Consider the following 16,760-nt stretch of genomic DNA (forward strand, 5'->3'; position numbering starts at 1 on the left):
GCTAGAACCGGCTCTGGAACGGTAGGGCCACCGTTTTTAGTCTGAACGGCATAGCAGGAAGGGCTTAAAGTCAGGCAGACGTCGAGCGCAGTCCTGGCTCTGCCACTTACACGCTTTGTGATTGTGAGAAAGCCAGGAAGTGCCACTCACTTCTGCAAGGTGGGCGTGAGGATGAAGGGAGAGGACTTGAATGCGTAGCCCATGAAAAGCACTTAGTATGGATCGGTCACATAGTAGGTCCTCCATATAATATGGCCATTGGCAAGAGTTCCTGGGCTTATTGGCCGCACGAACTTGTTTTTCACATCTGTAAAATGGAGCTAGAACAGTACCTGCTTTCAGAACAAGCTCCACAGTTTGCAGGGCTCAGGGCACGATGAAAAGGTGAGGCCCCCTATCCAAAAATCATTAAAAGGGCCTCCCTGGTGGCGCAGTGGTTGAGAGTCCGCCTGCCGATGCAGGGGACACGGGTTCATGCCCTAGTCCGGGAAGATCCCACATGCCGTGGAGCGGCTGGGCCCGTGAGCCATGGCTGCTGAGCCTGCGCGTCTGGAGCCTGTGCTCAGCAACGGGAGAGGCCACAACAGTGAGAGGCCTGCGTACCGCAAAAAAAAAAAAAAAAAAAAAATCATTAAAAATTTCAACACAGAGATAGCAGAGCATTAAACAAGGCAGGGGACCCTTCTGAGCCCAGGGCCCTGTGCAACTACACAGGAATTAATAAGACAGTGTATGTAAAGTGATTATGGCACAGACGGTGTTTATTACTACTGCTAATTACGCATGAGGTATATTGTGGGAGCTGTAACTTATCCATTTTGCTGTGACACACATAGGGAGAAATAAATAGATTGCGATCGGATTTTATAAGCTTCCAATAGCAAGCTCCAGCACCGAGACTTTTTGGGTAACAGCAGGGAGTTGCAGTAGGTAGTTGGGCCATCTTCAAATTGTGTTGAAGAGTTCCAATCAGAGCATCGTGTGGGGAATGGAATGGAGGCATGTCTAGGGAGAGAAAAGAATTAGAGACACCCAAGGCATCGCTGCTGGGTGATCGGGGGGAGATGTTAGTCACAAAAACAGGGAACCAGAAAAAGGAGATTTAGGGGTGGGGTCTATATAAAGCAGATAACTAATAAGGACCTACTGTTTATCACAGGGAACTCTACTCAATACTCTGTAATGGTCTATACAGGAAAAGAATCTAAAAAAGAGTGGATAGATGTATGTGTATTACTGATTCACTTTGCTGTACACCTGAAACTAACACAACATTGTAAATCAACTATACTCCAATTAAAATAAAAAAAAACCCGAAACAAAAAACCCCACAGGCCTTTGGAAATGGGAATAGGGTTCAGATGACTGCTGGGATGAAGACTCAGTGGGGGGGTGGGGTAGGAGGGGCTCACGGAGACCCACGTGGAAGTGGCCGATGTGCCAGAATAGATGAAATGATCAGTGCAGAACACGTTTCCCGAGTGCAGGGATTAGGGCTACAATAGAACCGGAAGTCAACTCTGTACAGAGTTAGCGAGTGCATCTGGGAGCTTTGAACTGATCTAAGAAAAGGGGGAGGAGTCGAGAATGTGCCATTCCTGTAGGGGGAGATCCTGAGCTTCTGTGATCCTTCGTTTCTGCATCTGTAAAATGAGTACAATATCGTTCATTGTTGAAAAGGTAAAATGAGAATGCCTGTAAACCATGTTTCATAATATGGGATAAGTGCTGATGAGCAACACAATTTAGTCCCCTTCCTGCTTTAACTTCCGATTCTTGGATCTTGTTAGGGAACTCCATTCTGTTGCGTTACTGATCTTTATGATGGTCAAGATATGTTCATTTTCAGAGTGATTTTGGTGTTATACAAGCTTTACATACACTCTCTCTGATCCTCACAGCATTCTGCAGGGACAGTTGGTATCTCACTTTGTGAATGGGATGCTCAGAGACGTTAGGTATTTACCCAGGGTCACACAGCTACCAGGTGGCATGCTGGCACTCCAATCCAGGGCTGCCTCATTCCAAAGCTCACACTATCTTCATTACGTAGTGGGAGCGGGACAGACAGGACGAACAACCTGCAAGACCTCACCCTCCAAAGCTTGGCTCTTCTCCAGCCCACCTGCTAACAATACCACCTGCACAGGTACAGAGATGGAGCAGTGAACACCTTGTTCTGCAGAATCATTCATCCTAGGTAATGTGCTATCCCCGTGTCACCAAAGCGCCTTGAACAATGGGCCACTCACGGGGCTGAGGTTCTTCTCCTCTATGCAAAGCCGGCCCCATGAAGGACTGGCAGGGTTAGCATCTCACCAGCATCATGGGAGGAGGAGGGCTGAACTCTGTTCCTCCAGACTATCCATTCCTCCTGGGCTAGTCACTTTCCTATTAAGAGAGGAAGGCGACCCAGGCGCTTTCATGTGATTCGCCAGGTCTCCTGCCGCTTCCTCAGGTGACGGTCAATGAGAGGAAATGCTGTGGGAAGTCACAGAGTGAGCTGGTTAGGAGCGTGACGTCTGCAGCCAGCCTGCCTGGGAATTCATCCAGGCTCCGTCACTTCCAAGCTGTGTGACCCTGGACATGTTACTTAGCCTCTCTGTGCCTTGGTATCCTCATCTTTAACATGGGAATAAGAATGGTACCTAATCTCATAGGTAAGTGAATCAGCACAAGTACATGTTGATCCTTATTATCATTTGTTAGTGTCAGGGAGGCCTGACCATCCTGAAAAGAGGCCACTTCTTCCATGAAGTCTGTCCTGATCTATGCCTCTTGGATTGCGCCCATCCTTTTGTGCTTGGCCTTGAGCACAGTTACCTGGGTGGCTGGCTTGTTTCCCTGGTAGTCTGGGAGCTGTGTGACACAGGGATGATGTGCCTCATTTATCTCCAAGCTTCATCCTACGCAAAAAGCTCCATAGTGGAGTGTAAAGGCGTGAGCTTTAGAAGCAGAAGTATTTGTTCAGTATGGCTCCCAGCTCTGCCGTTCACCAGCTGTTTGATCTGAGGCAAATTGCTTAACCTCTCTGAATCTTGGCTCTCTCATCTATGAAGTGGTGTGCCGGTCCCGTCTCCATGAGCTAGCATGTGGGCGTGTCTGAAATAGCGTTGGACACATGATAGGCTTTCAGTGAAAGCCACTTGCCTTCCTTTGCTCTTTCTCATTTTTCACTTCCCCAGAGCACGTTGATCACTACATGCATTTTAAGTGGACTGTGGGAGGTGGAATTCAGAGGCTCCGGGAAACTTTGTTCCCTCAGTACCCACCTAAGCACCAGCACAGGGATGAGATCCATCAGTACTTCGTCCCTTTAGACAAGGAATCAGAATTTCTCTCTTGGAAATCATAAGCAGGTGGTCATAGAAGATTAAGCTGGAAGGAAAACTCAGGCCAAGAGAGGGACAGAATTTCCCCCTGAGACCACAGCAGCAGGACAGGAAGCCCGTGTCCTGATTCCAGCCTTAGTCCTCTTCCCACCTTCCCAGGTGTCTGCCTGGAATGGATGGGGTCTCACTCTAAGCCGCTTCAATATGTTCCCCTTTCAAATGAAATAAGGTTCGGGAAATGGTCCGAGGAGTGTGTGAGGCAGGAGAGAGCGCGGTGGCTGATAAACACAGTCAAGGGAGCTGGGCTCCCAAAGAGGGAAAGTGGAAGTGAAAGGAATCAGAAATCACCCACTTCCTGGTTTTGCAGAGTGGTCCCACTTGAGAGAAGAGGGTCTCACTTGGCCATCTTGGGAGAATGATGTTCGAGTTTTTGCCTCATCTGACCCTGGTCACTGACCCAGGTCCTGGGAGTCCTTTGCAACTGGGGACAACACAAGACTGTGGAAGGTCCCCACCAGGCAGATTCAGAGAGGTCAAGTGTCTGTCTGATCCCACCACCACTCACCAAGTGTCTCAACTTGAACTTGTCTGACCTCTGATTGCTCATTGTGCAGTGTGGGGAGGGGCAATACCTGCTCTGCTGACCTCATCAGGTTGCACTATCAGTGAGTAGACTTACGGAATCAGAAGGTCAGAGCTGGATTGAGTTCAAGAAACACCTGCTCCAACATGGCTAATTGGTTTCATCTGACAAATTCATTCCAGCCAATGGGTGGTGGCTGCCACGGGCAGTGTTCCAAGGCTTCAGCTGGGTGCAGCATGCATAGTGCGGTGATCGATTAGTCATGGCTGCCGTGGGCACAGTAATGGGCCGTTGGGGCCTGTGTGCTGTGTAATTTTCTCTTCCGAATTTATCTCACTGCTTCATTTTGCAAGGAAGGAGATTGTAGCTCAAAGAAAACAAATGACTTAGTCAAAATCACCCAGTTATTGAGTGACAGAGACAGGCCAATTCCCAGATTTTCCAGTGCCAGAGTCAGTGGTCTTTCCATTAAGAAAGCTGTCAGTTATAAAACCCTTCACAAATGTCATAATGTCTTATTGTCTTTCTCTGTTGGCCTCTGTTTGCCTGAAAGTCGGTCATCTGCAGTCTTCCTGATTGGCTCCAGAGACCCACATTTGTGAAATCCTCAGAACTCCCCATTACCAAGATGTGTTGCATTAATGTTTTCATTTAGACGCTGAAAACTGATGATGCTGGTGATATAATATATATTACACATAATATTATATTAATATATAGTTATATATACTATACATGTTTATAACATGTAGTACACACAATATAGCAATAACATAATTTAGCACCTATTATGTGTCAAGTACAGTGGAAGGGCTAGCCTGCCTCCTGCTCAATTCCACGCGATGCATATTTAAGTCACTTTCCCTCCCTGGGCTTCAGTTTTCTCATCTGAGTGATGAAAGCACAAGAACAGATGCTTCCTCTCCGGGCTGACATTTTCCTCTCTGTGTTTCACATCGTCAGCACCTACTCTGTGCCCAGAAATGGGGAAATGGCACAGGACAGAGACCAGCATGTGAGTCCTTGGTTCTTTGCATTGAAAGCGCTGAACCAGACGGTGTGACCCAGATGCCCCCAGAAAGCAATGCTGTCACTCAGAGAGATGGACAGGAAATGAGATGGGGAGGCAGGGAGGCAGTGAGGCGCGGAAGAGGGCTGGTAGAGGCGTGGTGGGGAGCAGAGGTTTGGCCTCAATACAGCCTTGACACCCCCCACCCCCCACTTACTAGCTGTGCAACCTTGGGCCAGTAGTCGCGGACCCCTGCCCCCTCTCTAGGCCTCAGCTTTCTTACCCATAAAACTTGAGCTCTTATTACTGGTGCTGAAGGGGACCTGGGAGGGTGGAGAGGGCACAGACGTGCAGGCTCAGTGAGCAGTGTAATGCCTGGCACTCCAGGTCCAGATGTGGCAACGAGTGAAGTGGAAAGATGTCTGGGAGGGAGGGGGGAAGGGGGTTTGTAGTTGAGGAAGGCTTCCTTTAGGGGATGGCTTAAAGTCAGCCTCAAGGAATATATTAGTTTGGGCTGGGAGATGTGAAATGACACTAGTCATTTTTTACCCCAAATTATTCTCTCCTCTTTAGCCCCCATCTCTCTGCCTCTTCGGAATGGAGCATGAATATTAAGCACATTTTTCATACACTTTGAAGAAAGCCAGACAGGGCTGGCAGTGCCTCGGTGAATCTCTTACATATTTCAAGAGCATCCTGTTGGGTTGAGGGTGTGGCAGCTGTGTCTCGGTCTTTCTCTCTCAGTAGCCCCCAGTACAAGCTGACATGAGCGCTTTATTCCTGACCCAAAAATGATAGCGGAGGATACACCCCATGTTCTACACACCCTGCAAAATGTTGTGCCATTTACAAGGCATTAGGAAAGCTACAGAATTCACTGAGACTCTGGGATCACGAACAGACTGAGCCAGCTCTTTGCTCTCCCTGGAACATATTCCTCCTCCCCATCCATCCTTCCATTTGGTCATTCATTTGTTGGTATTTGAGCATCTACTGTGTACTAGGCACTACACTCCCACCTTCAAGACGCTACTTGGATGTCACCTCCTCCGGGCAGCCTTCCTTGATATCTACCCCCCCCCCGCCGCTAGGCTCAAAGCCCCTCCCCTGTATTCCCCAGTGCATCCCATGTTTGTTACATATCTTGCATGTTCTGTTTCTGTCCCTGCTTTCTCATTTGACTGTGGGCTCCTTGATCTCTTTCACTAACAAACGGTAGGAGCTTAATAGGTGTTTGAAAGGCCCACAGAACTGGACAGTTTCCCAAATTGGCTTCTCCCTGGCTGATGCTGACCACTTCCCAGACGTGGAGGCTGGAAAGCAGATGTGGGGAGAGGCTTTGGGCCTGAGGTTCCATGACTCCTTCCTATATGAAGGGGCCCCAGGGGGCTACCCAGCTCCCTTTGATTGAGGTTTGTCCTCCCTCCCAGATATGTCCCTTATACTATCCCACAGGATCGGGAGGGTGGGCTTTGTGAAATTCTGCTAAGGTCTGAGCAATCATCACTTGAGCAGGCAATTATGCAAACCACCCAGTGATCTTTTCAGAACAGCAAGCCTGCTCCAGAGGAGAAACGCAAGCAGGATAAACACCCATTTGGCTGCCTCGGCAAGGCCGAGGATGATGCAGGCACCTTGTTTGCAGAGATTGCATTACTGTGCAGCTCAGCCTCAGCCAGGTGGGGTCAGAAGGCGGCATTTCCCACCCTGCTCCCCCCTTTCCCAGGGACACAAGCCCATGAGCTCCCTGCTCTATTCTGGCCTCTGCCACTGTCTGATTGCTGCATCTGCACACCAGGGGAGCTGCCCTCTGCCCTCGCCATCTCTGCTGGGTCCTGCACAGTGCTGAGGCTCTGTCCACCCCGCCACATAGCAGCATGACCGTGTCCCCTCTCGGCAATGACCCCACCCCTTGCCAATGGCTACACGTTCCCCTCACCCACATGGCTCATGGTCTGGGTGTCTCTTTAAAGATCCTTTTCCAGCTGTCATCAAAGCTGATCAGATTCTTCTGGCACTTCCGTTCCCACTTTTCTCATAGTCTTTCCTTCCTTTCCCTTCCCCTGTCCTTTCTCTCACTGGGGTCGCTACCTTGGCCTGGCTTTGGTCACCTCTCTGCGGCCCTGGTTTTGAGGTCCTGCACTTGCATGTACTCATGGCTGCCTGCATCACTGACCTCATTCAGATATGTAGCAAGTAGCACTTATTGGGCGTCTATTCTGGTCCTGGTGAGGGAGTGGGTCTGGCTCTCAGGGAAGTTACATTCTAGGGTGGGACAAGTGATCCCAAGTGTACAGAGCATTAGAAGAAAGAATGGCCTTGAGAGGCCCTAAAAGTGGGGAGGCAGCCCCCCAGGGACCAAGGAATGCCTCCCTGAGGTGTGGGTTTGAGTGGATATTTGAAAGATTAGTAGGAGGTAGGTGAAACCTGTTTAAGGAAGAGGGCTACGTGTATGGAAGTCCAAGGCAAGAGACCTGGACTCATTCCAGAGCCTTGAAGTGCAGTGCAGCCGGAAGATGGAGGTTGGGAGGAGAAGTGGTGTGTGATGGGGCCAGAAACATCAGCAAGGGCCTGATCATTGAAGGCTCTGAAACTACAGTTAAGGAATTGGGGTTTTATCCTGAGAACGGATGAGAAGGGCTTTATCAGTGATAGTGTCCCTCCATGGGTCTAGTGATCTAGAATCAATCCCCAGTTAAGCATTTAAGAAAGTATCTCATTCACACCACTGTGTATGTTGGTGAGGACTCTCTCATTCTCAAGTGATGGAAACCCAACTCAAGATGGTTTGAGAAAAAAGGAAATGTATTAGCTCAAGGCTTGAAGCATTCAGGCAGGGCTGGATCAAGGGGCTCAAGTGTCCTCCATCTCTTGGTTCTGAGGTCCTCTGTGTTGGCTCCATTCTCAGACCCTCATCATGAAGTGGCAAAGACGGCTGCCAGCAGCTGCAGGCGAACACTGCACTGCCTTAGTTTCCCCAGCAGAAAGAGAGTGACCTTTCCCAGTAATTTCATTAAGAGCCATAGGATTCGACTCTGAATCCATCCCACTTATGTTAATTGTTCATTCCTGAACTAAAGACTGGAGCCAGGGGGTGAAATAGCTGATGGATCAGGCTGGGTCATATACCAGGCTGTAGATTTGCCCAGGCAGAACCCATGGACCAAAAGGAGAAGAGTGGTGTTCCCCCAAAGAAACATTGGGTCCATCATTAGAAAGATGAGGAATGGATGCTGGGCACACAAGAACAGCCGGGGTCCACTGCAGTGAAATTGTTTCTCATCAATCCTCAACATTAAACCTTCAGCTCCAGCCAGGCTAGATTCCATTTTCCATGGACCCCTGAGGGGTCTCTAAGCCTTTGTGCTTGAGGTTGCCTGGCCAGGATGCCCCTGGATCAGAAGAGACACTCAGCATCCAGATGGATCAAATGCAGAGCTGTAGATGTGTAGGGATAGATGGATGTGTGAGCAGGGATGTGGTCGAGTTTGTGGGAGAGTGGCTGGATTCCCAGGAGGTCATTCCAGAATCCAAGCTAGCTTCAGGGTATTTTCCTGACTTTTTCAGAGGCTCATTCTTTCTCTTTGGGATTGGTGGAGAGGGGGACAGCAAATCCCCATTATTCTGGTTGTGAGACCGAAGTAAGCAATCAGGGCAGCAGCTGCCAGGTCCATGGCAAAGTGGCCATGGGCACAGGTGACCCCTCCCTCTCTCTGGAAGCCTCTCTACTTGCAGGGGCAGGCAACCATCCCCTGGCAGTCGCCTCTCAAACCACAGGATGCATAAGGTGTAGCCATCAGGACCAAGATGAGCAGCTCTCCTGGCTGGGGAGGAGGTCAAGGGCTGTGTGATGTCAATACTTGAGAATCTTGGGTGCTTCCGACCAGTGAAGAGGCTAAGAGTTGTGTACAAGCCAGCCTGGCTCTGTGCCAGCCTTCCCGGGGCAATTCCTGGGATGCTCCTCACTGCTCACATTTAATCCTCATCTTCCAAATGGCTGGAGCTCTTCTGCAAGATCTATTTTCTAAAACTACTTCTCTGATCGGCTTTCCTGCTTGGGTCACTGCCCAAACATTCTTTCAACACCAGGGCCTTCCTTTATTTAACTATTCTTTTGTTTTTTTGCTTTTTTCATTCCAGAGCTGTTTCTTGAGGCCCTACTCTGTGCCGGGCTCTCTACCTGTGATTTGTATCTACCTAGTTTTGTGGGCCCATTGCTCATTATAAGCTAATGACAGCCCTTCAAGTGCAGCATTTGGCTCAGTGGCTACTCGGGAGATAGAAATCACGTCTGTCATTTTGAACAGAGAGAATTTAATAGAAGAAAATGTAACTAGAAATAAAATTGTTAACCAGATAAGTGAAAGAGTCAGGTAGGACACTAAGGTATAAGGGAGATAGCCATTTCAGGAAGCAGCCACCAGCTCTTGGACTGAGGGAAGAAAGGTAAATAGTTGCAATCACTAAAATGCAGAAACTTGGAGGTGGGCTGCAGTGAGGCGCAACCTCAGATCTCTAGGGGGAGGTGCTACTTGGCTAGTACAGGTGTCTCCAAGCTGAGACGTGGTGGGGCTGGACCCAGACCACTGAGGAGGCGGAGCCTGCAGGCTGATGCTGGTGTCGTGTCCGCTGGTCAGAGGGGAGTGCCTGCAACTTGTTCTCCAAGTGTGGGGAAAACTGCACACTGGGTTCAGCTGCGGCTTTAGGAAGGAACCACCTCTTCCAGGATGAAGAGGCGCTGCTGGGGCAATGCTTACAGGAAGAGAAGTAAGCAGGAAGCCACTGGGAAACAGCTGGAAGAAGTCCCTTCTCCTCCAGCCTTGCAACCTTCCTCTAGTGCCTCCTATTGGCAGAACCTCAGCTGGACCCAGCTGGCAAAGCAGAAATAGAATCTGCAGCCCTAACAAGACAAAGTAGCACAGAGAAGGGCGGGTTTGAAACTAAGAGACGGTAACTTAATAACTGGCACATGGGAGACCCGTGATTTCTCATTGACCGTGGTCCTAATGGTGCCTAGAGCAGGGCTGGTTAGAAGGTGGTATTGGAAAGACACTGGATTTGGAGTCAGCGGACCCAGATTTACCGCTTCATGGTGCTGTGACTTATTGATCAAGTCAGCAATATCTCTGAGCCTCCGTTTTCTCATCTGTAAAGTGGGAAAATAACCTCTGGCCTACCTATCCTTGATGGGAGGAGGGAAATCATTGTCATACAGTATGTGGAAAGACCTTGCACCTCGAGACGACTTTCAAGTACAAAGTAGTGAATTAATGCTCAATAAATACGTCCCTGCAGAAGAAAGTTTCAGTCTATTTAGGGCTTTGGACATCTTCTTAAAGCACATGTCCCTTGGAGCCTTCAAGGTTCTTATAAGCAAGAAAGGCACAAACTAGGCTTCATGTCGGGGAAACTTCCCTGACAATGAGAACGTTGCATGCTGTAAAGCAAACCGTCTCTTCTCAGAGATGAGGTTCTGTTGCATAAGACGCCTCAAATAGATTCAGACAAAACACTCGCAGCTTTGTAGCAGAGCTGGGGGTGGGACGTCGGAGGGAATCAGGCTGCCCTTGTCCTTGGGGATGAACAGCCAGAGCTGGTGAAGCTCTTCCCCACATCTAATTTGGAGGCGCATTTTACAGCTCCCCTGGCGCCCTGTGGGAGTTAGAGATGTTGCCTCTTCCCATCTTAATGATGTTTCGCTTTAACAGAGATGTTTCTGCTCCTCGGAGCTCTGCACACTGCTTCGAGGTAAGATTCCTGGGATGCCCCTGGGTGAGACTGGGAGCTTAGACGCAGAAGCTGCCTTGGAGCAGCAGACAAAAGTGGAAAGGCTCCCACATGTACAGTCTTGCACACTCTGGGTGGTGAGACTGAGGCCCTGGTCCCACGTGCTTGTGGACTTCACACAGGGCACTGAGGGCACAAACCTTTTCCCCCTCCCCATCTCTGGGCCGGGGGACAGTCCTGCACTGCCTTTCATGGACCACTGCTGCATCCCACCTCCACAGAGGCAGGTGGGCAGCTCTTCTTGGGTCTCCGCTCCACCTTTTGGATTTGATAAATTTCAAGGCCACAGAAAATTTGAAATAGTAGCACAGTGAACACCTGTATTCCCTTCACCTCGATCATGAATTGTTAACCATGTGCCACATTTGCTTTCTTTCCCTCTCTCTCTCTAGTTGAAAGTAATTTGAAGATATCTTGATTCTGTGCCTCTGTTTTTTAAACTTCTTAAATCGAAATATGATATATGTGCAAAAAGTGCACTTCTCATGTATGCACAGTTTGAAGAAATTCCACAAATTGATGATATCTGTGCGCCTAATGCTTCCCTCCCCTGAAGCATATTGAGGGTGATGCTGAATAAAATAGAAGACCTTCTGGTGAGAAAGGTGTAGGATAGGCACTCACAGGGTCTGCCACATCATCCTAGGGCCCTGCTTTCTCCCTTAGGCTGGAGAAACAGACTTGTCACATAGTGTAAAGGAGTTCAGGCCATAATAATATACAGCAAAGAAGCAATAGCTTCCAGTTCAGCACAGGGTTTGTACCAGAGAGACTTAGATTGGAATCTCAGCTCTACTTCTAACTTGCTATGTGATCTTAAGCAAGAATCTTATCCTCACTAAGTCTCAGTTTCCGCATCTGTACAATGGGTATAATAATGGCATCCACCTCTTGAGATTGCTGTGAAGATGAAAGGAGGTTTTATCTATCTATCTATCTATCTATCTATCTATATCCCTTATCATGGTACCTCATTCATAGCATGTACTTGGGACACATTATTAATAATAATATTATTATTGTACTAATAATCTTGCCAGATAGGCGTTACTGCTATTCCCATTTTATAGCTGAGAAAACGGATGCCCAGAGAGAAAAAGAACTCTGTGACACTTAACTAATAAGCGACAGAGCCAGGATTCGCAGTTGGGTTTTTCTGACTCTAAACTTGTTGCCTACCCATGAATTGATCAGGCCCGGACAAATGAGAGACTAAATCATACCTCAGAAGATCAATTTGTTAACTGACAGTTTTATAATAGGAGATGTGATTGCTAAGCAGCCAGCGAGCTGGTGCCAACAGGTCGGCACTTCTTCCCAACAAGAAAGTGCAAAAGACAGCAGGGACGGTGCTGAAGACCTAAGCCTCCCTCAGGGCCATCCTGCGCCCCAGCCCTTGCAGACCCCCAGAAAGCACTGGCCCCAGAGGAGGGGCGCTGGGTCTCATCAGGACTTGCTTCCTCTCCTATCCTGTGTCTTTGTCCCTCCCCTCCCCTTTCTGGGCTCCAGCCCTATGTGGTGACAGCAGTGAGGGTGGGAAGTGACGGCAGGGGTGATGGCTGAGGACCCCGCTGCCTTCTGCCCGCTGGGACTCCAGGTCCTGCTCGTCGCTGCCCAGCTCCCCACCCCACCCTCCCTTCAGCGTTCGCGGGAGGGTTCGCTGTTTGGTTTTTTTTTATAACTTACTCCACTATTACTTTATTACTTTTCAAGTAACAGCAGCAGAATAGATTTTGTATCGATATTGGCAGGGAGAACAGTGGTCTGCATTTATTATAGTCTGATTTCATTTCTGTATCCCTTCCTTTCGTGTACGGGGGAGGAGGTTGGTCCTCCTGGAGGTCAGTTTCAGCTGGAGGAATGGGCCGAGTTTCCCAGCACCCCCAGGTCGGCACTGGCAGCGGGGAGACCCTACCTTGTCATCAACTCCAGGGTTAGTTGGGCCGAGAGGGAAACTGCAGTTCCTTGGAAGGCACGCAGCCGGAGCGCCTGAATAAGAAGGATGTCCCTGCAGGTCTCCCTGATGTGCTCTCGGGGGTAGCTGCTTCCTGCTGGGTTTCAGCCTCTTTGAGCAGTCGCCCCTGGCATCCTTTGGGCTGTTCTTCTCTGAGAACCCAGGCTCCTGGCTGGAGAAAGAGTGAGGCCTGCCTTAAGTCTGCGTTTAGCCACTGACAAAGGGGCAGAGCCTGGGGTTGACTACAGCAGGGTTCAGACACTGAAGCTCTGATTTCGAGGCACATTCCTAGCCTCTCTGAGCCTCCATTTCCCATAGGAAATGTGGACAGTGATTTCTATCTTGGAGGGTTATAAAATAATAACTAATTCTCAGTGAGCCTTCACTAAGTACCAGGAACCATGCTAAGTATTTTATTGGACTATCTCTTCCAATTCACACAATAGTTAGTGTTGGTACAAATACGACCCCTCATTTATAGATGAGGGAGCTGAGGCTCTTATCTGCCCATAACTTTGCATTTATGTCAAGTAAGGCTGGAGAGGAGACCTAAGAAATCGAAAGGAAGAGATAATGTGTGTTTCGTGAAAATTAAACTAATGTGTACTTTGAAATAACCTCATTCATCCTTTGGGTCTCTTGGATTGGAAACAAAATCATAGGCATCTGAGGCAGCATAGGAAGGGTGTATAGTGTCTTTAATGTTTTTGAAAATGAAATTTAGAAAGGAATAAAAGCATACATTCACTACAGAAGCATTGGCTGAGCATCTCCTGTGTCCGGCATGATACCAGGCTCTGCAGATATGAAATGGACAAGTGGTCTTGGGCGAGCTCCTGGCCTATCTCCAGCAAATAGCCACCGTGCATTGTGACATCTGTGCTGACTGGGGTCCACAGAGGAGTGACCAGCCCACTGGAGCCAGGGAGAAGCACCAAGGAGGTCTTCCCAGAGTGGGCAGCACACGGATGTTTGCACTATTATAGCACAACTACTCCACCCGCAGCAGGGATTCCTACAAGGCTGAAGAAGACTCACCCACAGGTCAGGGAAGGTCAAACAATCTGACCGCTATCTGGTTTTGCACAGCCCACAAGCTAAGAATGGTTCTTACAGTTTAAAATCATTGAAAAAAAATCAAAAGAAGACTAATATTTTGTGTTGCCTGAAAATTCGATGAAATCCACATTTAAGGGTCCTTTAATACAGACGTATTGGCACACGGCCACACTTATTTATTTACATGCTGTCAGTGGCTGCGAGTGGTGGTGACAGAAACCTTTTGACCCACAAACTTAAAATATTTGCTCTTGGGCCCTTTACAGATACAGTTCCTTGACCTCTGCTGTAAGTCGTCATCTTCACCGTGGTCCTTTACCTTGGTGTACGTATGTGTATCCATATATTTATTTATTTATCTATCTATCTATCTATCTCTCTATATATATACAGTTTGTACTATCTCCCCTTTATTTCTTCGTCTACTCCTCCCAATTTCCGTGGGAGTGAGAAATTAGCAATCCCTCTTTTCGGATGCCCAGACCGAGGCTCTAGGAGGATAAGTCACTTGCCCAAGTACACAGTTAGAAAGCAGGGGAGCCGCCCAGGCCCTGGACTCCAGGTTTTCTAAAGCCAGGGCTGCCCTGCACATCTTGTCTGCATGGCACACACAGTGTGTGTGAGGCCACGGCACCACATGGTCAGAGGCCAGCCGGCGTTTGAGGTGTGAGCCTGTGATCCTGATGGGGGCGGCCATCACAGGGGAAGAGCCTTCCATCTGGAGGATGAGGCGACCTTTAAAGTCCTTTTCAACTCTCTGAGCCATGGCTGTGTGGTTTCTGGCCAGGGCCGCGGAGGCCCAGGCCACATACCGTCTCCAAAGGCTCCAGCAACAAGACGAGGCTCTGGATGAGGCCTCCCTCACCGTGCTCCAGCCTGACTCTCTGTAGTTCCAAGCGCTGGGACTCACAGAGTGTTGAATCTGTTTTCTCCAGACAGAAGTAAAGCGACCTGGACAGAGCAGAGGTTGAGATCAGCATAAAGGTTACCGTTCACCTCTGTTCTTCTCCCCCCTTGCAGAATGTCCCCTGTGGCCCCATCAGAGCCCAGCCTTGAATGCCTACCCAGCATGGGGTGGTGGAACAGGCATGGGTTTTGGAGTCACATGGACCCAGATTCAAATCCTGATTCTGCCACTTAGAGTGTGTGAGACTGGGGCAAGGGACCTCAGTTCACTCAGCATCCATGTCCTGTTCTCCAGAATGGAAATAATAACTACTTATCACTTAGGGTCAAAAAGGTGAAATGGAATAAATCAGCACCTAGCATGTGGCAACGTCCTGTAAATACTAAGTATAACCTTAGTTCACACTTAAAACAATGGGAAACCAAAAATATTTGAGTGGTGAAAACACATAGCATGTAACTTTAAAAACTCCATCCAAAAAAACCCCATCCAAGCAAACTGTATAACTATATATAACTATATAACTATATATAACTATATATAACTATAACTATAACTATATATATATGTATATATGTATATATATATATACATATATATATGTGTGTGTATATATACATACACATATATATATACATATATATATATATACGTATATATATATATATATATATATATGCCCTCAATGGTCCTTTTGACTAGAAAATAAAGTCTTACACAACAGCTTATCTTTGTGTTTAACGCCCTCTAAATATTTTCAAAATTCATCTCTTTGAAGGGTGGGTGAAAAATTCATGCATCTCTAGTTTCAACAGATTCTGAGCAATCGATCTACTAACCACCCCCAGATATAGGATACATCTTCATTCTGTGTGACTTTGGCATATGAATGTCCCTGTGTCTGACAGACCCATCTCTATTGCCCTGTTTCATGAACTCCTATTCATCCTTCAAAACCCAGCTCAAATATAACCACTTCTGTGAAGGTTTCCTTTATACCCTCATCAGTTCCTCTTCCATGTGCTACAACACTGTGTACATAAGCCTTATTAGAGCATTTAGTCACCTGTAATTCGGTTCACTGTTGATGTTGGAGCTTTTAAGGTCTGAGTAGAGGCACACTCAGAGCAGTAATCAGAGTAAAAGACCAATGGAGCAGTGCCTTATTCCCAGAGAATCGGCCTGTACCTGCACAGACAGGCAGTGCTCTCGGTACTCATGCCAGAGGGGAGGGAGGCACAGAGGGGAAGTGGCCATGATATTGTAGGTCTCCCCATGAGATAGTTCTCATAGTTTTCCTTTGAGTTTGCTTTCCATCTTGATTAAAAATATGTGCTGTTTACACTGCTGGAGGGCAGCTAGAACTGTGAATTGCTTTCCAACCTACACACTGGATTTCACGTCCTCTCATGTTTCATGTCTTATCAGATATCTGAAACTTCCAGTTTTCCTCCTTCACTCAGTGGAAGTCAGAACTTTACATCGTAATCTCCGGGGTGCAGGTGCAGGGGAAGGTGGGTCTCTGGGCATAGTGATGGGTGGAGAGGGCGCATATGTCCCATCTCTTCCTCTTCCCCCCCAGATGCTACACTTATACACTCCATCCTTCCACGTTCTCTCCAATCTTAGTTCATGTCTGGTTACTGGGTCCTCTCTCTGACACCCTCTCCTGTGTGTAGGTCCATCTCTGCCAGCTGCATCCCTGTAACTGGTCCCCCCTCTCAGCCTTCCCCACGGTCCCATGTGGAGCTGTCTGTTATTAGTAAGGTTTGCCTTCATGTTGACTCTTAATTTACACTCTCTGGATGGGAGGTCCTTCTCCATCTCTTCTCATCCACTCCCCAGCTAGGGAGCTGTTGACCCCAGTAGACTGTGGGTTCCTAAAGGTCAATGCATGTGTCTTGTCCATTTTTGTATGACCTCATAGCATTGAATACTGTGCCTGGCACATAGCAGATATACTGATGGTTAAATGAATATGTCTTGATGACCACGCTTATAGTAAGTCTAGATCTGTTGAGAAGAGGTCTGATGCAAGACCAGGTGAATCAGTTTCCACTTCCTGTTAGAATTCAAAGAAATACTAGCATCTCTACTATGGCAGGGAGCACCTTGAACTTCTGACACCC

The 16,760-nt window shown here is 48.1% G+C and overlaps 1 protein-coding gene across 1 annotated transcript in view; it reads left to right on the forward strand.

The window, feature by feature from the left end:
- ASIC2 (acid sensing ion channel subunit 2) overlaps positions 1-16,760 on the forward strand; it is a gene marked incomplete at its 5' end in the record, with an annotated part of 988,380 nt that overhangs the window by 150,220 nt on the left and 821,400 nt on the right. The gene's annotated exons all lie outside the window — the stretch shown is intronic.

The sequence above is a fragment of the Mesoplodon bidens genome (assembly GCF_964165515.1).
Source record: "Mesoplodon bidens genome assembly, chromosome: 19".
Lineage (NCBI taxonomy): Eukaryota > Metazoa > Chordata > Mammalia > Artiodactyla > Ziphiidae > Mesoplodon > Mesoplodon bidens.